Source organism: Stegastes partitus, unplaced genomic scaffold (genome assembly GCF_000690725.1).
Source record: "Stegastes partitus isolate 25-593 unplaced genomic scaffold, Stegastes_partitus-1.0.2 Scaffold69, whole genome shotgun sequence".
NCBI classification, from domain to species: domain Eukaryota; kingdom Metazoa; phylum Chordata; class Actinopteri; family Pomacentridae; genus Stegastes; species Stegastes partitus.
In genome coordinates this window covers 384,674-405,760 of record NW_007577800.1, presented here as the reverse complement: position 1 = coordinate 405,760, position 21,087 = coordinate 384,674, and the positions used below count along the sequence as shown (strand labels likewise).

Genomic DNA, 21,087 nt, shown 5'->3' with positions numbered 1-21,087 from the left:
CCTTTCACAGCACAGATGTCAAACTGTCATGATTGGTAATTAAAGCGGCAAAGCAAACATCATCTATTTACTGCGCTGTCAAACAAGAAAGAAATGGAATGATATATGCTTTCATCTATAGTTAACAAATAAGTTGTTTCATATTTTTATACATCAGTCTGACCATAAATATGCATTTTCTGTGAAGGTGTGAAGTTTGACCCCAACAACTTTATACTGCATCAATACCAATCTGAGCCACAAGTCAGAAGGATTTCACTCAAATGTAATAATTTAAATATGCCACATCACCCACTTAATCATGTTTTGGCCAAACTATCCCAGCAGGCTGTGAGAACAATCAACGTTTATATAAAATATATCACACCTCAATAGGCCAATGCCCAGGGTAGAAATAACAATAAAGCGAGCAGCAGATGTCTGAAAGCAAGCTTTGTAATTAATGTAATTATATTGAGCTAGCACAAAGTTAAATAGATTAAATTTACAGCTAAAGCAGAGGCAGGAGATAAAAGTAACCAAGCCGGAAAAGTGTGAAATTAATAAGGCACAAAAAAGATACAATTAAGTACAACGTGGCTGAAAGGTAAATGCAGTGATTGTCCATTAAATAGAGAAGTGGTGGGTTGCGGGGCTGTAACTTCAGGTCTAATCATGTAAACAGAATTAAATGCGAAGAGGGGCATTCGGAGCCAGAACATGTTTGAAGTGACCTTTTCCCTTCTCGCACAGCTGAATAAACAAAAACTAACTCTTACTAGCGACAATGAGACAAATATGCTCATATGATATCATCGCAAGGACGAGTCACAGTAGACTAATTAAAATAGTTTGCTACGAAGCACAAAATAGCAACGGAAGGTCATCTCGGTTGCACTCATCTTTGTGTGATTGAAAAACATAAAGACATATTAATTTCTTCATGCACTTGACAGATTTCCCCTTGATCATTTACAGCTGACAACAGCGAACTGGGATCATTTTTTGATAGTATAATAACATCAAATGCACACATTCAATTAAAGCTTTATGCGTAGGGAGGCAGGCATATTTCTCTGAAATAGGCAATCAACTTAAATTGTAGTTAATGTGTTAAGAGTCTAAAATGATTTCAGCATTTTAGGTATATCCTGTCCGTGGCTTCACTGTGTAGTAAAAAAAAAATTATTTTTCATCCACTCTGGCCAAACATCTTACACCATAAATGACATCAGCTTTCAGTCCAGTCATTATTAAACATTTTTCCCACAGGGTTTTCAAATTCCTCAAAGTGTATTGGTTTGGGAAATCTAAGGAATTTTAATATTTAGAAAATTCAGAACTCGTCGTCATCAATATTCATGATTTAGCTCTCTCTACTTGTGTCTGTCCGAAGATCAACATTTGAAATCCTCAGGAAAGCCCTGTGATGGAAACAAAGCAGCAGGTTTAAATTTTGGATTGCCCATCATTTCTACACAAGATCGAGGGTAACAAGGTTTATCTGGATTAGCTTACTTTCCGCCATTATCTCCATGACAGAACCATACCATGGGAAGATTCAGTTCAGAAAATATCAGTTTTATCTCATTTACATGCAAATTCAAGCAGCAAAGCCCACCAAAATTGGAATTAGACCATTGACTTCATAACCTGTGATATGAAATGTCTACTGTGCATCATTGTTGCATTACTGTATCTACAGAAATGTGTCTGTGGAGTCACAGTGGGGGACCCCAGCATAACAACAGGATGTCCATGTACTACTGTGGTAGGACATAAAAATATCTGACCTCTTTGATATGTAATTTGGGATCTTGGAAACATAAGAGCATCCTGGTCAAGTAAACTGATACTATCAATATTTTTATATTAACAATGAATCAAATGATTATATGCACATAAAAGGGGTCACTGGTCTGTGATGACTACAGAGAGAATAATGAACTGAGGCTACAACAGCCTCTCCCTCGGCTCCATGGAGCACTTTGTGTCTTTCAGCTTGTTGTTTTTTTGGCCCACCACTTTACGATTTTGATTCACTCTAATTGCTCCTATCAGCACTGTTTTCAGACAGAGCAGGCATTTTTTATTTTTTTATTTTTTGATGCTGTGAAAAATCTCTACAACCCCACTATAGCCTACTTGTCCAACATCAGACAAACAGATGTGCAATATCAGTGAGTAGCTGCCGAACATATTGGAGCATTTAGCAGCTTAAGAGGTCAAACAGGCTCTTTATTGTGAAATCAGAAAACCTCTTAAATGAGTGTAAAAGCTGTGACATTTAGGAAGTTCCATATAAATTTGCAAATGCTATGCTTCGTAATGCACAGAAAAGCGTGCCTTGTGAGCTGAAGTGCCTCAGCCTATTTATCTTTCATGAATGCCTTTCATAACTGTTTCTTCTGAAACAGGAAATAACTTTTTACACTGGTTGCTCTGGCACACCCAATTTTATTCATCATGAATAATACATGACCTGTTTTGTCAGTTTCCATACACATTTGTAATTTCTTAACACATTATGTAAGTGATTGTAAACCTGAATTAAGGGAACTGTTTCCTATGTTCAGACTGTCTCCTTTATCAGGATGCTCTGCGACCCACCCTCACTGTTTGTGTTTGGTGCTGAAATATTTAATGGAGGGCTGCTCTTGTCACAGGACAGGACGAGTTTCTTGGAGACATTGTGATTATTTGTAATGTTTCAATTCAGGATACTGATGCTTGAACAAGAAAAGCACCGTTCCCAGTCATGCTTTAGCTGCAGATTTAAAAATGCATATCTCAGTGTTTCCCAAAGGATGACAGTTCACTTGTGGTGGCACAGAGTGACTGATGTGCATGTAGAGACTCATGCAGTTTGGAGGAAGAGAGTTTTCTGTAGTTACTATTTACAGACATCCCCTGAATGCCACATATGCAGGCTATAGGAGTTGCTACAATGTTCTCTAAATGCCTCACATGCCTTGACAGACATTTGATGAACACAGAGAAGCCTCTAGTCTCTGCTCATTCACTGTAGGACATGCAACCCAAATAAGTGTAGTATGAAAAGAGTGAGATACAGCGTTCTGATGCAAGATTTATTGAAGTTGAAATTGGGTGATTTGGTCTACAACCTGAGACACACACACACACACACACACACACACACACACAAATCTGTTAAATGTCAGACGCGCTGGTGCGACCAATGAAAACGCTTTGTTGTGCTGTGGGGCCTGGTGTAAGTTACAATGTTTGTATTTCCCACTCAGTAAATGCACTTGTGGCTATTTTTCTTATCAATAAAAAGTCTAACATCATCACCTTTCCAAAGTTGGCAATAAAGATCAACAAAAACTGGTGAATCATTCAAGTAAAATGCCTCAACACACAATGCAAATCTATCAACAGAAGCAGAATGAAACTTATAATTCTGACAGACCTTAGTCTCATGGGAATTGACATTTTGGAGTGGTCAATACATGGCAGCTGGCAAACAAGCAAGGCTGTTTTCACACAGTGAAAACATGAGCTGGAGCTTGATCTACCGAAACAAATCAATGAGTAGCCAGGAGGTACGTTGACGTGTAGCGCGCCATGAACTATGGAAGAGAGCATCAGTGAATAGTAGGTATGAAACACAAATTCCTCTGAGATAACTGCGGCTATATGAGCTCATGAGGTCTTTGAGTATCTCTCACAGATGTGAGGCTTTTGTAAACATGTCAACTCCTAACTGATTTTTACTGCAATACACTCAGTGCCAAACCATTGTGCACAAACTATACACTGTAAACTCTCTAACCTTGTCATTCATAATAATAGCCCAGTCTAAAAGATTGAGAGCCCTTATTGTATCCAGCAAAGCAATGTTGTCACCATTGTCTGAAACACAAGAAACACAACCATGTACCTCTCTGTGCAGAGGCATATACACGCTCCTACTACACATGCACATACACACACTGCCATTAAAGTATTCTGTCACTCTGAGTCTTGCATTTAGTGGTGGAAATTTCTCCTCCGGAACATGTGATTTAAACCAAAGCAGAAACCCGTTTAGAGTTCAAAACTTCACTTACTGCCGTTTCTAGTTTCCTCTCTTCCTTGGGAGCAATGCTTTTTTTGTGATGTGAGCATACAGAAGCTCAAAGTGTCTCTGGAAAGTGGCAGTCAAGGGTAAAAAACTCATTATCCTATTGAAGGATCTGCTGGCTCCTCTATTAACTCAATGGCTGCATCTCTCTTTCCATCAGACCAAGTGCTAAATGCAGATCAAATGAACTAGCTCTTCACCTACTGTATGAGGTAATTAACGGAATGTGCTCGCCAACTCATGGGCTTTGATTGGGGAAGAACCTATTACCTGACAGGGAGAAGGGGAAAAGAGTGCAGGGGAACTTGGCCTTTGATCAGTTAAGCGCTTTTTAAGAGTACAGATCCTGTAAGATGATTTAACATGGCTTTCAATTGAATTTGAAAAACGACACAACAGGATCTCTATTCAAATGGACATGATTTTTATTATTACTTTGTGGGACTGCTACTCTCCCCTCAGGTAAATGTAAAGCTAGAATCAATACAGGGTGAAGAATGGGCACAGTCATGCTAAATATAAAGCTTTTCATAGAACCAAATTTGATGAATTGTTTAAGTATTGACATAAAGTATTTCTTATTGGCCCAGAAGGTCACAAAACCGAGGGCGTTAAAGTTCAGACAATAAAAACTGTGAAGGTTTTAAAGTGAAGGTTTGGCCTGTTTCTATTGAATCTCTTTCAGGCTCTCTCTGGTAAAATAAATCATCCATCTACAGTATCTACTTACAGTATGCATTGAGGATTTTCGCCTTGCCTAAGACTGAGCGTATGTTTTATTCAAAACCTGGGCTTCTGTTCTTTTCTTTTATATTCTGAAAAAAACAAGACTCTCCCTTTCACTTTTTGCACAGATCTGAAATTTCTTGCAAACAAAACTGCAGCAGAGAACTGCCACTGCTTTCATTGTATCATGTGAAATATCATAACTTTTTTCTTTCTTTTTTTTTCCCACCATACTTAAAGAAAGTCATCATTGTTGCCACAACTGTAACCAGATGCCTAATACACAATAGGCTCAGGATGTACTAAGTGGCTTGTTACAAACCCTTTTGTTATCATTTGAGTGATTTTGTTCTGTATCTGGAACCTGTCAGGAGTGTAAGATGAACTTGATCACCTCTGCTGCACTTTTTAAAGAAACTGCATATCGGCTCTTTTGATTACTAATTGCAAATGCTTCTTCCCTGGTATTCTGGCATTGACTTCTACTTCAGCAACTTCATTAGAGGTCTGCTTGTTTTGTTGTAGCTGGCTGATTAGTCCACCCTATCATGTTTTCAGGATGGATCACATTTGTTTTTTCTGAAAACGTGCCAACACACAGAAACCGGTCTATGTGCTAATGCAGGTTTGTATAGGGCTTAATGGAGGCATCAAGAGGCACCTATGGACCACGCTGTGCACTTGGATGCCTTTCAAAAAACACAGAATAACAAAGTGGCTCATAAGCTATTCAAACGCTCCTGTGGGACATGGACTCTAGTTCTCTTCTTATAATTCTCACCAGCACTCACTCTCTTCTTTCTTTGCTTTAATATACCAGATTTAATTCACAGGTTCATGCGTTGCTAGGAAATTAAAAATGAAATCTTACAGATACTATATCGAAATGTGTCTGATTTAAGCTGAAAACACACCGCTTAACCAAAGAGTACAAATCAAATAAAGAGCTTAATTTATATGAGAAGCAGGGAACAGTAAATGCGAAGGTCGTGAACCTCACAATTGGAAAATGCAAAGGGCTGCCCTCACTCAGCACCTCTATTCAGCTGCCTTTCACTTTAATGGATTTGTACATTTTACCCTCTTTTTTGCAGCGAGAGGCCAAAGGGACTGAGGAGGGTGATTAAAATGTAAGTTTTATTTTCTGTTTTCTTTTAGCTACGACATGCAAGTACTGTCAAGGTTATGTCAGCTGGTTGTACATCAGATGGTCTCTTTCACTTTCAACAAAAAGGTCTGTCTTCACAACACACATTTATTTTTTTTTTTAAAATCACACAAACTGAAGTCTTCTCATCCAGAAACAAACAGCGTCTCGCCTTCATTTCAAAGTCATCATTAATGCGCCTTCATTCCTTTTGCAAATTTCTTATTTTTAATCCATGTAAATAACAGTTGTAAATCAAACACTGAACTAATCTGATATTTTCAACATGCTAAAAACAACATTTCTCATTTATTAGATGGTTGCTTTGGCGTTAATTAGCGGAGAAACTCGACAGCTCTCCAGCTACTCTGCTTATTTGTCAGCGTGCGAATGTGTGCCCTTGTACCTCTGTGTGCCTAAACACCCGTGCACCTGCGTATGTCAGCAAATGAAAATACCGTGCGCCATGCTTGTCTAATAGCTGTTTTATTCACTTGGAGCAGCATGACTGCGAACTATACCATAGCCAATCTGTCTGCTTGTCTGACTGCATGGTAAATGGAATTGTTGGTTCCACACTTTAATCAATCTCATCCGCAAGTCCCGTGGTGTGAACAACCAAGGGAAGTGGAGGTGCTATCGTACATAATTAGAAAGCCTTGCTCACGGAAGACCTGGTGACAAGAAACTGATTTCCTGGTGTCACATAATGTAATTATAGCCTACACACTCCTATCATAATGTGTGCAAGTGGACTGATGTGTTAAGTCTCATTAATCTGAGGCTTGGATGCTGCAAGGCTGACTTACTGGCGTGTAGAAAGTTTGACAGTTTCACTTAAAACATATTTAGTCCATACATCTTCAGTTACAGCTGGGAGTTAGTAGAGGAGTAGTTAAAACTACACATACAGGCATCGATGTGACATAGCCAATAATAATTGTGATAACTAGTCTCGAAATCCAGTTTTTCTGGTATAAACGGGCTTTAGTCTCGCTGGATTTGTAAATGCAAAAAAATCAAAATGAGAAAATGTTGCCTTTGTTTTAAAAACCTCCTGGTACAAAGAACCTGTGAGGTCTGATGACAAAGAATGAATGGCAACACCGAGATAAAGAGACAATAATTAGAAAGCTGTAATCTTACAGTTCTTACTGATGGTTTCTGACAGCATTTCTCTACAGATCGCCATCAGCTATATTGACTCAGACATGAGGGACATCAGAGAATAAAGCTTCTGATGTTGTTTCCACAGTAGCCAGGTCAAGTAATTATCACATAATAAGAGATTGACACCAATGTGTGCAACGGCGGTAATGATGATAAATGAGAAAATACAATGATAGAAAATTACAGTAGATGGATCTTTAAATGCACATGCACCAATGTCACCTTTTGACACTGAGCAATGTGGCTGCAAATGAATATTCTTTTGTTGAACCTCCCCATAACTTTAATGGGATCTATGGTTAGAGAGCAATACGCGGAACTATGGTTGTGCATTTGTAGATGAGACACGAGGTTCAAGCTCGCTCACATTGTAATTGTTAGTTGTTTGCATAAAATGAAAGTGCCTTTGTATCCTGTTTAATCTTGTGTGCACTGCTGTCATCTTACACATGTACACTGTGTGCATGTGAAGTGTATCTACATAGAAAATGTATTTATGATGAGATTTAAGATTAGAGGCTTATTTCACTCAGGAGAATAGTGAACAGAGGGTCTCGCAGCATGTATATGAGAAAGGATTCATGAGAAAGGATGTGTGTGTGTTTAGTGTTTGAAGTGTTCTTGGGCAGACGGGCATCTTGCACACATCACTGTGCAAGTGTGTGTGTGTGTGTGTGTAGGTGTGTGTATGAATAAACATTTTAAAGTGCTTTGTGCATGGCTAAGGTAAAAAGCACCATATAAGTGCAGTCAATTTTGCATATCTCAGTGTGTGCATTATCTGCATATGTGTCTTGGGAATAATTGCACTCTGCTTAATTTCTGCTCCACTTCAGCTTATCACCTGGCAGCACCGCAGAGCCACACAGTTTTAAAACAACAGGTAGTGCAAACACACAACTAGCTGATGCGGTACCACCGAGGTTTTAGGAGCTGCTGAATGTGCTCAGGTTTAAACAGAAACACTCAAGAGTGCCACAGTGACACAGTGTTCGATACAAAATTGAATTACACCTAACACAACATAAACAAGCAAAAACGCTATGTACTGTACTGTGTGCTAATGGATCAAAGTAAAGGACAAAAACAGAATATTTGGCAAACATTGTATTTGGCACAAACACATTGGGACTGCAGATGGTCGAAGCACTGCAGATGTTGACATGAAGCACTAAAGAACGAATGGATGCACACCAGAAGATTTTCTGCCTCTTACTGTTAATACACTTACACCAGCAGAGTGTTGCCAGTGGCTGCACAATGACATCAGATAAACTGAAAGCACAGAAGTTGTTTACTGAAGGGCTCCACCTATGGGACCCTGCCAATGTCAGCATGATTACAGGACACCCACAAAGCATAAAATGTGTCTGTGGAGAATCTGTCACAGGAGCAGCCAGATTGATGGAAATGGACATGGCTAGGTGCGCTTGGGAGTGGCGGATGCCAAATGAGAATAATGACGGTGGATAACCACACAAACAAGCAGTTGGAATGGCTGGCTTGGCATTACCATGTTGGGCCATAAGTTCATCCTCTTCTATTACATCCATTGACAGGCTGATGCTGCTATTTGCTCAGCTCCACTCCCACCAGGTTGGAAAAGTGTGAAAGCAATTCATCAATGCAAAGTAGCCCGCCCACTTCTATTTCTCTTGAATCAACTGAGCCAAGACCGGCGCTCCAAATTCTGATGTCTTCATGCCGACTAATGGCCATCAAATCTCAGCAAATGATGGCAAACATTTCAACTTAAGAAGGAAGGGGTTGTTTTAGACAACATGGTGATGGAGAACGACCAATGGTATTCATGGATTTGTTACAGCTAGACCACACTGGCATGGATTTGCCTCTAACAACACAAACACACTAGGTGTCTATTCCATGCACCAACAATGTAAAGTTCAATAAAAGGAGCTGGCTTTGCAGCCAGGAATAGTTGCTGCCTCTCAGTCATACTGTTAGCATTTGCAGAATTAGTCAAAGATTGACTGAGGAGAGTAAAATTTGTAACTTTAACACACTCTTTCCCGTTAATTGAAAAAGAAGGCCAGCACAAGGCATCTTTTAAGTCATTAAGCATAAATTACATTTAAGCTTTATTTAATTAGAAAGACTTAGACTTTCTGCTGTGCCCACTCAGCACTTAACATGTTTACTCAATGCTATGCGACAGTGCACTTTATGCCAGTCAAAAAGCACTGCTGAAGCAGTGGGGACACACTAAAATAGACACATGTGAGACCGTGAAAAACAAGGCAGACTTTAAGAATAAATCTGAGTTTCACTGGATTGTCATATTATAAAACATTGCAGGTCTAATACATGAGTGAAAATTTCCTAAACTTGATGAGAGTCTTGCACCACATAAGCAGTTGTTTAATCCACTCAAAAAAAATGTGCAAGGGACATAAAGAAATTGCACCGTACATACACAATCTATCATTTTAGCACGGGCACTGCGATGTGTGCATGTGGAATAGTGACACAGCAGGAAGTGGGATGTGAAAAAAACCCAAATTAAGCCAAACATATAATACTACTTCTAAACTTTTTTACAGTTTGATACAAAAAAAGACGACTTGCACGGATCTCATTTTCTATGACTAATCTACAATAGAAGTGTGTCTGATAGAACATGACTCACTCTGATTTAAGTGCCCTTGGATACAGTTTTTTTTTAATTATTTATTTCTCAAAAACAGAATTTGTTGATATGCAGGCTCTGCATACAGCAAAATGAGTGAGGAACAGGAGAGGCACAAAAGGGAGATTTGGTTGCAAAAAGAAACAGAATATCAGTTGTAACGCTGTACAGTTAATTAAACACCAATAACGATCACAATTATGGCTTCTCACAATCAGCTGAACATGATCAAAATTTAAAATGCTCTGCTCATAGAAAACTTGATAACAGAAAACGGTAGATAAAATCACTTTGGTTAAACTTCAGTAAATCTGACATTAGAATACGTGTTATTTTTACACACACAGCTGTCTGAGCTGCAGTAACTGAGTGGAGACTAGAGGCTTCTCTGTGCACAGCCGTTGAGCTAACTTCTACTGTCGCCCGCATGTGAGGCGTTTACAGAACATCAGTACACTACAGTGTCTCTTCATAAGCAGATGCTCAACAAATTTGGCAATTTGAGTAGTTTTATTTAGATGTTGTTTCAAGGAGATGCAGAACCTTATTTTTAGGCTCATTTGGTTGCAATGATTTGTACATTAGCAGGAATGTAACACAAAAAGCAGTGCTCAGCCAGATTTGTATGTCATCCAGAGCAAAAAACTATTTTTGAAGGCCTTTGCATCTTCTTTATTTTCTATGTTAAGAAACTTCCCTAAAAAAAAAAAAAACATACTCTAACTATTCTACAATCATTCATTCTTCAATCATTCAATAGCAGTGCCATTGTGTCACAGCCCTACAACTTGCTGTGCCAATTCAGTGGTAACACTGAAATGAATCATGGGTGTGTGTTTCTCACGCAGTCCTGTTGTCAGTCTGAACATGCAGTTCAGCATGCACTGTTAGTTACCTTAAAAATGCACTAAAACAACCTAATGACAGTTGGCATCTGCTCTGGTAGGAGTGGGAGTGACATTCACAGCAGAATCAGCAGAGTTTTAACTGACAAGAATAATGGCCAATCGCTCACTGGGGATGATGTGAGCAGATTCTAAACATTAACAGTAACAGCTGTCTGATTGCCAGGGGCTGGTCCAATGTCACACTGTGACTATAAATTTAGGAGCTCACCATCTTGATTGGGTCAGTCATGAAAGCACTGACAAAAAAAACAAAAAACAAACATAGTGCACTAGTTAGCCTTTGCTGCTTTCAGCTTTCCCACACCACCCTGAAACCCCGGGACAGACAGCTTTGGAAGCCAACCGAACATAAGCTAGTTGACAGCTCTGTCCCTGTCACAGCCACAAGTGTGACGCTCCAATTTTATTCAGGTCTCTGGATTTAAGAAAAATGGAAGTGGTAGTAGCAAAATAAAGCTCTGCGAAAAAGGGGAAAGAACATTCATTCCTTTATGGAAGGATGAATCCCTTTGGGACACACATGACGACAGAAAGAGAAATATGCAGTGGGTGGTATTTTGTCGGCTCTTGTCAAAGCTGGACACAACGTAGGAGATCATTCTTTAAAGGCTGTCGAGTCTCTGGAGGGACATGACAAGAGTTTGTAACACAGGAAGGCGGCGCAGATCGATACTTGTTCCACCACTGTTGTGAATTATGGTATTTTAAACATATTAATGTAACAAAAATGAATGCAATTTCTTTCTTTTCATTCTGCTGCAGGAGATTAAAAATTTGATGGAACCGATGAAAATACAGGGGTAGTAGTTTCATAAGTCACGGACCATTTAGAGCCACAGACAAAAAACACTGAACCGAGACAGTGCCGGTTACATTTGATAAACTGTAGAAAAAGAAAATACTGTTTTTGAATGAAAAAGCAAACTCTGTAAAAGGATAGATATGTGTGCAGGAGTGTTAATGAGCCTGTGAAGTGTTTCTTCTCTTCAGAACATCTTATAAGTTATGTAAGTGCTCCACACCTGGAGAGTTCATTCATCACTCCAGCTCGTGTTGTGCAACAACATACGTCTGTGTGTTTTTCTGAAAAGGGCAGGGAAAAACTTAAACTCTAGAACTTGAGAGAAAATGGCAGCACCTGGTGCACAGTCTCTGCTTCCCATCAATCCTCAAGGCAACTTCAATGAAATGTGACTCTATTACTGTCTTACTGTCATACTGGTACATCTACACATTAACTTAGTCCTTCTTTAAACCACGACCACCTCATCAGTCTTGATGCCAAAGCATAAACTGAGTCAGAGTAACAGACTCATCCCACTAGCATGAGAGGAACGCTGGAAATGAAAGTCAAAAGTTCATTTTCATTTGGTCTCCCAGTCCAAATGCGTGAACATGAATGACGGTTGGGGCTGAGCGTGAGAGAGGCAGACTGACAGACACGGGAGGGAGGAAAGAGATTTAAAAGGAGAGTTACAGACTGAAAGAGATAGAAAGAGAGAGAGAAAGTGACAGGAGGAGATGGTGACAGAGGGAAAACCCAGGGCAAACCTGTTGCAACGAGCAACAAAGTGACAGATTGTTACTGAGGCAGGCAGTGAGACGGCTGCAGCGTGATGTCTGCGGCACGAGGATAATCTCAACGATGACGATGATGATGATGGTGAGGAGGAGGATGATGATGGTTATTATGATGGAAACTGTGTTGATGTGGTGGTTGTAGTTTGACTTCTGGACCCAAGGGACAGGAGACAGGCAAGCGGGCCAGTTGGCAGGCAAGCAGACAGTGAGTCCTGGGGGAATTCCAGCTCTCAGTGGGTGTCATTACCTGTCAGTCAGTATATCTCCCACAACAGGCCTGGCCTACAGATAGAGCCGCTGGCATGTAATTGTCTGGAGGGGCAAGGAAGACCAGCAGACATTTAGATGAGAGGGAAGAGGGGGAAAGGTTAAGAAGGAGAAAAGAAAGAACGGCGTGGCGTTGATGACAGAAAGACAGAAAGAAAGAGCAGAAGAAAGAAAGAAGCTTTTAAAAGACACATCAGCTAGCGAGAGGGAAACGAACTAAAGGCTTGTCAGCTCCTGGGACACCACTGCTAGAGACTGTACTATATACATTGCTAGCCCGAGGTAACATGGTATCCTATAGTGCACATATTGTTATGTCATTCAATGCCTGATGTAACATTAGACACACAATAAAACAGACTGCCGACCATAAACTGCCACATCCAGGCTGATGAGAGCCTTTGGCGTTTTGACATGGTAGCTTAACCTGCAGGAAAGTGACCTTTATTAATCCAGAAGATTCCTTACAGTGGATGACAGGAGCACTTCTATAATAACAGTGCGATGGACCTTAGACAAACCTCATGCAAAGGTCAATTCAGAATTCAGTCCTGTTGCAAAAATTGTGTAATTAGAGCTTTACCAATCACTCAATTCATTGATTGACAGAAAATTAATTGGTAGCTATTGTGAGAATCGCTTTATTCATTCTAAAAAGCAAAAAATACCAAATATTTGCTTCTGAACGGAGGATCTGATGCTAGCATTTGTCATTTGTCATGTCATTAAGCTGAGTATCTTTGGAGATTAAGTTGTTGGTCAGAAAGAAACAAGGCATATGAAGACTTATCTATGGGAAAGTATTACTTTTTAAAATTTGTTTTCTGGCATTTTACAGACCGAATGAATTATCTAAAAATTAATAGTTTATGCACTGATAATAAAAACATCCTTCGTTGCCACTCTAGATGCATTTGTTGGTGGGTTTGAGTCCAATACATGACTCTGTAACAGATGCCAAATGTGAGACCCAGAGTGGTGTTGTTTCATCACAAATGCAACTGCTTGTCCCCGCTGCCGGCAGCCTTCACCAGGACCTTGATTCATTTCTGGACACCCTCCTCAAATCTGTAACCTGGCATCACTACCCTGAGAATCACTGGAAGCCACGGTGCACTCCTCCTCCACCCACAAATCCCCTGACATCTCTTGCTTTCTCGACTGCCAGCGAAGTCGTGTAGTTCCTTTTATACGCAGGCTTTAGTTCAAGTAGCGTTGACCTTTGTAAGTTAGTTTTTGTAGTTGTGCATTCTTTACTCACCATTTAGTGGTGGAGCTTGCACTGTGTTTTTAGTGTTAGTGTTGTGCGATACTTAGGCATTCAGTCCATGTGCTTTGCGTTAATTCAGCACGTAATTCAGGTTTCTGGTAGATGTAATCTGTCCCTGTCCCCTTGTAAGCTTTCCTAGCCTTGTGCTACTTGGTTCTGGACAGCTCCCTGTCACTTTCGCTAAGTAAATTTGTAGAATTAAGTCTGTATTGTCTTCTGAAGGCTAGCGACCTCACTCTATTGTCCCTTGTAGGCTTCCATAGTTTCCATATGCTTTGTTCTCCCACTGTGCATTATTCTTGGTGTTTCTCCTGAGGTCATTGTAACTTCTTGCCCCGAGGTCAGGCTTCCCCTAGTTTCAATGTCATTCTTCCATTATTCACTGTGGTTTCCCTTTGTAGCCCTCATTCTCTTTCCCTACTTGAACTATTGTATCAGTAGAGTATATTCTCTTATCCTGGTCTGCTGTATTTCTGTCTGTGGTTGGGTTTCTGGTTATTCTTTACAGATTTGTATTATAGCACCAAACTAAACAAAGGCAGAGTGAAAACTGCAGAGAATAAACTAATGTCTGTGCAAGATGTTAAAGGACTGTTGAAATGCGATAGAATGAGTTACCATGCGAAAGAGAACAAATTATTGGGCTTATATGTGTGAGAGAATGAGCTATTATTGTGTGCTAGAGACAATGTTGCTGTGAGGCATAAGGTTGAAAACTTTGGTCATGGAGTACTTCTGCTTACTATTTGTTTTTCAATACAACGATTTTCTGCAGTATGTAATTGAAATCAAAATCCGAGTGGTGTCTTTAGAACAGCCATTGATCGCAGCAACACATTACAATGCTGGCAGACACTTCACTTTTGTGCTGCTTGTTGATATGAACTATTTTACTCTGATGGTAGTAGGCCTACTTGCAATAACAATGCAATGTGCTGCTGCAATGACGGCTTTGTTCAAATTCATTAGAACTGCATGTTTGCACACTTCTGCAAACAGCACACAGGTTTTCATTTAATTGAAATACTGCTGCAAATCACTGCATTGTATCATGTGAAATAGAACTAGAACGAGTAAACAGAGGCATTTCATGAGGAAGGTTCAGTTGTTCTGTCCTTCATAAAACTAAACGGTCCTGCAACCTTTCTCGCACACCGGGGGGAAAGAAACAGACGCTCATTTTGTAACTCCACATTGTTTCTATTGTGTCATGTTGATGATGCAACTGAACTTCATACCTCTTTTGTTGTTCCTGTATCACTTTCCCATTATCAAGGGATATGATAGGCTGTTTATGAGCCAAGGAGGGAGCACGCTTGGAATTTGTTTATGTGACTGCACTTTGCACTTTTTGTTATGTGCTTTCATGGCATTTTGCATCTAATGCATTGAACTACTTAATGCTATTGATAAAATGCCTTTTGCTAACATACCACCATTGCTCCATCATGCAGGTGTAATTTAAGAGATGGTAAGCCCCCAGCTGCAGACAGACCCAGAAGCAAAGGATGCCACTGTAGATACTTGCACACTGCAGAGAAAGTGGTAAGGATTATAAAGCTGTAGGTCGACCCTATAAGCAGCATAACAGCAGTTTGAAAGAGGAGGAAGGTGACAGTCTATAGAACGGACAGATTTCATGCATACAGCTACATACAAGCTCAGGTGAATGAAAAGTTTCAAAGGGAAGAAAGATCCCAATATTGGACCATTTTCCTGTTATCTATTATTACCATACGGCTGTGTCTGTGACAGCCTTTGATGTGACATTCTGGGGAAATGGTCAGACATTGAGCCATGTGTTGAGAGCACCCAAGGGGGGCAGTGCTCATCCTGTTGCTTTCGGGCGATGCTCCAGCATAATCGACCACATGAAAAGGAAATTAGTAATCTTGCTTTCAATCACTCATCTATCGCTCCTTTACTTGGCTTCATTTTCTTGCTCTTTATTTCTTTTTCTCTCACACACACACTGGCATGTAGTCATATTCTCCCACTCTGAGTGATGGTCAGGGCACATGAAGTATTGACTTTTTATCACTATTTCAACTGGGCTGGCAGGGACACAGCTAAAGTCATGGACTATGTGAGTATCCATCACCCGAATAAAAAAACAACAACAAAAAAACACAAAGCTCCTTAAGCCCTTCAACAGTATCAACACTGATATGGACTGGACATCCTCTGATACTAGCTCACAGTCATATTTGTCCTCCCCCTTGATCTCTTTTCCCTTTTAGACATTTAGACAGAGAAAAAACAAAAACTGTAAGCCTCATGATCATGTTTTGCACCTGATCTGATCTGACCAGCATGCATTAGATTGCATTATGGTTGAATGTTAACATTTTAAGACCTTCAGAGCCCAGGTTTAAAATAACATTAGAAGTATGCTTACATTTTAAAATGAACACAAACACCTATTTCTATAAATAAAGTGACCACAGATAATAAAAAACAAAAATCTAATGAAAAAAGTAGATGGGCCTACAGCAAGGTTTTATAATAAATTCATGTTCAGCATTATAAAGTATCAGTTAGATTGGATTAAGCACGGTGTCAGAGACAGATACTGGCGAGGCTGCATTTATATCTACAGTGAACAGGATGGTGTGAGAGATTCATGCTGGGCTTCAGGGTAACTCAGCTCTACTCAAGAGACTAAAAGAACTTGGAAAAGATAAGAAGAGGGGAGGGAATAAGGAAATGTATAGAGAAAAGGCATGGAGAAATGTCCAAAGGGAGGAAGAGCAGGACAAGTCATTTGCGAGTGTTGGGTTGTGGAGTGAGAGCAGGATGTATCTGAAGGCATTCAAAGTTCCCAAAGCCTAGCTTAATAATGCTCTGGGGATAACAACAGTGGAGTCCGTGACAAGAACAGTGTGCAGGTCTGCGCTGGAATGCGCGTGTGTCGTCATCACCCTCTCAAAGTCACTGCTGTGGTTCATCCTTTCTGCTTCTACACCCATAGAGCCCCATAGGCGATGTTTTTGTCTCGCCTTTGCTATCTTGTGCTTCAACTAAGGGTCACTTCTGCCTCATTATACCTCCACCTAAAGATCACATGGGACCCAGATGGCTGGTTGGGACCCTGGAGGCCATCCAACGCCACCACAGCACCTCTTGATTGTTCACACACACTTACAGACACGCTGCTCCATAAACGAGGCCTGAATGTTGAATAGGTGCTGGATGTCTTCACACAGTCTCAGACGATAGAGGTTTTCAGAGTGAACAGAATAGCAGGGTTAACAGCGTAACTGGTGGACCCCAAGGGATCTGCCGGGGTAAACACTGTGTGCTTAAGTCTGATGCTTAAAACACCCTCTGTTTGTGAGCTAGGGTGTACAAATGTGTAAAAGAAACAAAAAGACAATACGCTTTTGTCACTGCGCTTGCAAGACAACCAGCAGATAGAGAATCCACATGGGAGCCCCCGGTGGAGTGTGTATGTGGTTGATAAGGTGAGGGATCCGGGGACATTACAGCACGCAGGTGAGCAGGAGTGGACGGTAATCCATGGTGCCTCCCAACAGAACTGTGTAATCTGAGGTAAGGAGATGGGGGGGCTAGATACAAGAGGGACAGTCTTCCACTGACCCTGAACAGTCAGGGAGTCGGTGACGGAAAACGGGGAGGCAAAAAAAAGGAAAGGAGAAAAGCCATGCAAACACTCTGAGACCTGAAGACCTGTCAATTGATTCCGTGCAGAGCGAGTTAATAACACAGTTGACTGCGCAGTGAAAATAGCCTACCTGTCTGTACACAGTTGATAGACTGCCACACTGCCCTACAGGCCCAGCTGGATGTGCATATGTGTGTTTAATTGTGCCTATCTCATCAACTGTGTCCATGAGGTCCAGTCGTGAAATATGTCATTTCTCCACTACCTGAAATTTCTTAATCCATCTGATCCTCTGCTTACTGGTCTGAGCTCCTCACTTCCACTTCTGCTTCTGTGACTCTTTTCTCACAGAGTGTAGAATGACTTGATTATATTATGATGCAAAACACTAAGCAATGGCCCATTTAAAATCTGCAGAAATTTACATGAATGGATATTTTCCTCCTGCTACTGCATTTTTTTTTTATAATGATATATAATAGCTAATGATGTCTTTATATTGTGACTTCTATGCTTCTGTCCCATTTCCATTGTCCATCTGGCTTTCTAGTAATATACATGGCCTAAAAATAATACAATTAAAGTTACTGTACCTCAAAATAGTTTCCTTTCTTTGACTTATGTAGATGTATTGTCATGCTAACTTGATTTAGTTTGATTTACTGACAGGGTAACAATTCCCTCAGAGGTATTTATGAAAATGTAGCATTGTTTATTCTGTGGTTGAAATGTGTGTTTTAATGTGACATATGGTTTGAGCGCTAAGCTACTGCTTTGAGTCCAAATAATCAGATGTAAATAAGATTTTGTGAATAGACTCACTGAGCTGTTTTTCAGTGTTTTGAAGAAAAGAATAAATCCATGACAGCACTTCTGTGCGTGAGCCAAAAATGTGCTGAAACTAAAAAAAAAAACAATGACAAAACTTCAGCACTACACTTTATGGCCAACATCAAACTGTTTTATTATAATCCATCTGCCAGTATTTTTCCTTTCCTTTGTTTTTTTTTTCTAATCTATTCTGCTAAAATGTCATAATACAGTTTTTTTTATTTTTTTTTAGGATCATGCATGCTCATTTTCCAGCTTTGACTCCTACTATCAAACCATCAATGACCTAATTCATGTTTTCTGTGCTCTTGCTGCATCTTTATGTTAAAGCCGTTTAATGTAAAATTAACCAATCCACTTCCTTTTCTAAAGTTCTCTTTTGTCTCTTACTGTTGTCAAGTGCTCAAAAGGAATCATTTGGGTCTTTCTCTATAATATATTATTGTAAGGTTTTGACCTAAATATGTGAAGTGCACTGAGATGATTTATGCTGTGAATTGATGTCAGACAAACAAAACTGAACTGAATTTTATTGTACATATTTTCATCTCTCTTTTTCTCCAACGTTCAACTCTTACTTCGCTTTAATGTGTCATAAAATGAGACTTCTTTCTTCATTATTCAGAAAATATATTTTTTCATTTGTTTTCAGTGTGACCTTTTGCATTGCAATGACAATATTAAGACTACACAGACTTACTGCAACCTAAATGTTATAACAAGGCAACGTTCCCACAAACAACATGGTAGCAAAGTATGGGATTTTTTGAAGAGAAAAAAAAAACAACAACAACAACAGTTCTTTCTCAGATCTCTCTACCACCATCCCTCATGGCTGAATTCTGCCCTTCTGTCTTATTGATCAGACCGACCTGCGTGACAGGAATCACTGAAATATACGACAATGTGAAATACACCACAGGTTTTGTGTGACCATACAACACTTGGTGAGCTCTTCTGTTGCCTGTGTCCTCACAACCAGACACATATCTGGTATAAAAATCTACTTGGGACTGGGAACAAGCCAGCTACTAGTCCCTCCCAGGGTTAGTTAGCCATTAGGCAAGCAGCCGTCCCTTGCCTCTTGGAGAAAGGCCTGGTTAATTAACCATTACCACATGGTAATGAATTTCAAATAGAGCAGCAGGCGATGCCACAGATGTGAACGCAGATAGGAAGATGGATGAAGGCATGTGTACAGATGAGTGCACACATACGTGTTATCACACAGTTACAGGTAGCACAAGCCCACATACACACATCTGGGCATCTCCATAGCCAGAGGTGGTGCTCAAGGCAAGGGTGGCAGCTGCCGATGGCTGTGCCAACCGATTGTAATGGCAGAGGGCTTGGCAACAGCTGGGATGGGGGACTCTGAGGGTTCGCCAAACTCTTCACTGGGAGCCATGATCAAAGATGAGGCATAATGGAGTGGGACTGGCAGAACGGGGTGTCAGGGGACGGGAGTGTATATCTGCCATGGGAGAGGGGTCTCCATATCTGCGTGTGTGTGTGTATAATTTGCTCATGCAGGTATAAAATGGACAGATGAGATAAAAAAAGGCATTCGATACCAAGGCACCAAAACCAAATCAGTGTGCAAAGTCACAACCTGCTTATATGGAAATATCGAATAACAGAATAATAGGACTGGCACTGTATACTGTAGGGTGTGTATCTTTAACATTTTGTACAAAATGACTAAAAGTCAGAAAGTAGTGCTCTGAATATTAATATATAAGATTAAGTAGTTCCATTGCAGCACTATTTCCATCAGATGTACTGGCCTGTTCCATATTTGTTTGCACACCAAGTTACAGTACCAACCAAAAGTGATAAAACTACACCTTTTATTTATCACTTATAACGCCTACCTAAACAGATAAAACTTAATTTAACCAAATTTAGGTGGGTGTCAGGCCAGCCTCTGCAGTAATGAGAGGCATTTCCTTTTCAACAGTGCTAATGGATGGAATAGGATGCCCTGGTAGATTACTTTGCTCTTTTGTATTATCAGGTTGTGAGGCCAACACATCATTTCTAAAAGCTCGAAGGTAGCCCAGAGCTACAGAAAAAAAAATAAAATTGGCCTGGCATTTCAGTAATTGAATGCGTCCGTGTATTTTCTAGGTAGAAGGTGACTTTAAAGTAGCTCAGTCTTTTAAGTCATGCACTGCCTACCTAAGAAGTTGGCTTTAAATTGAAATAAACCTTCTTTAAAAGCTTAAACATAGAAGCATGTTCAGTTTTGTGTTTGTTCTGTCTGTGGTCTGCCTAATGAAATCAAAATACTGATACGGATTAATGCTTAATGCTTACACTGTATAAGACTGTTTAAAACAGCAATGCAAAAGTATTGAACATTGGCCCAGCATTGTTTTACACTACCCAGGACATTCAGGTGGCCCAGGGATTAAAGCACTCTTCCATTTTCACAGCACCCAAAAAGGGATTATGTCGCCTTTGCACTGGCGAGTTCTACTAGTCAAAGTTGTGGTAGTGGAGAGGGCTTAGGCAGAGGGGGATACCTCTGGGAGGCTCCGTGCTGTCAGGTGAAAAGCAGCAGCTGGTGTCTTCATGTGTACTGGAGGAAAGACTTGACTGTCTTTTACCCTCCACAGGTCAACAGTAATAAGCACTGCAGGAGGGACAGGCCAATCCGAGTTGGAGGGGAAAAAAAGGCAAAACTAAGGTGGGGGGATTTATTTCATCCTACAGTCTGCAGAGACTAAAGTAAGACAGAGAAAACAGGAGAAAAAAAACAACTCCTATGTTAGGTCAATGAAACTGCCTGGCCATAGCACAGCGCTATATCTCATCAGTACTCTAATCTCTGCCATTACTGGTGT

The 21,087-nt window shown here is 40.3% G+C and overlaps 1 protein-coding gene across 1 annotated transcript in view; it reads right to left on the bottom strand.

The window, feature by feature from the left end:
* grik4 (glutamate receptor, ionotropic, kainate 4) overlaps positions 1 to 21,087 on the bottom strand; it is a 153,899-nt gene that overhangs the window by 116,857 nt on the left and 15,955 nt on the right. The gene's annotated exons all lie outside the window — the stretch shown is intronic.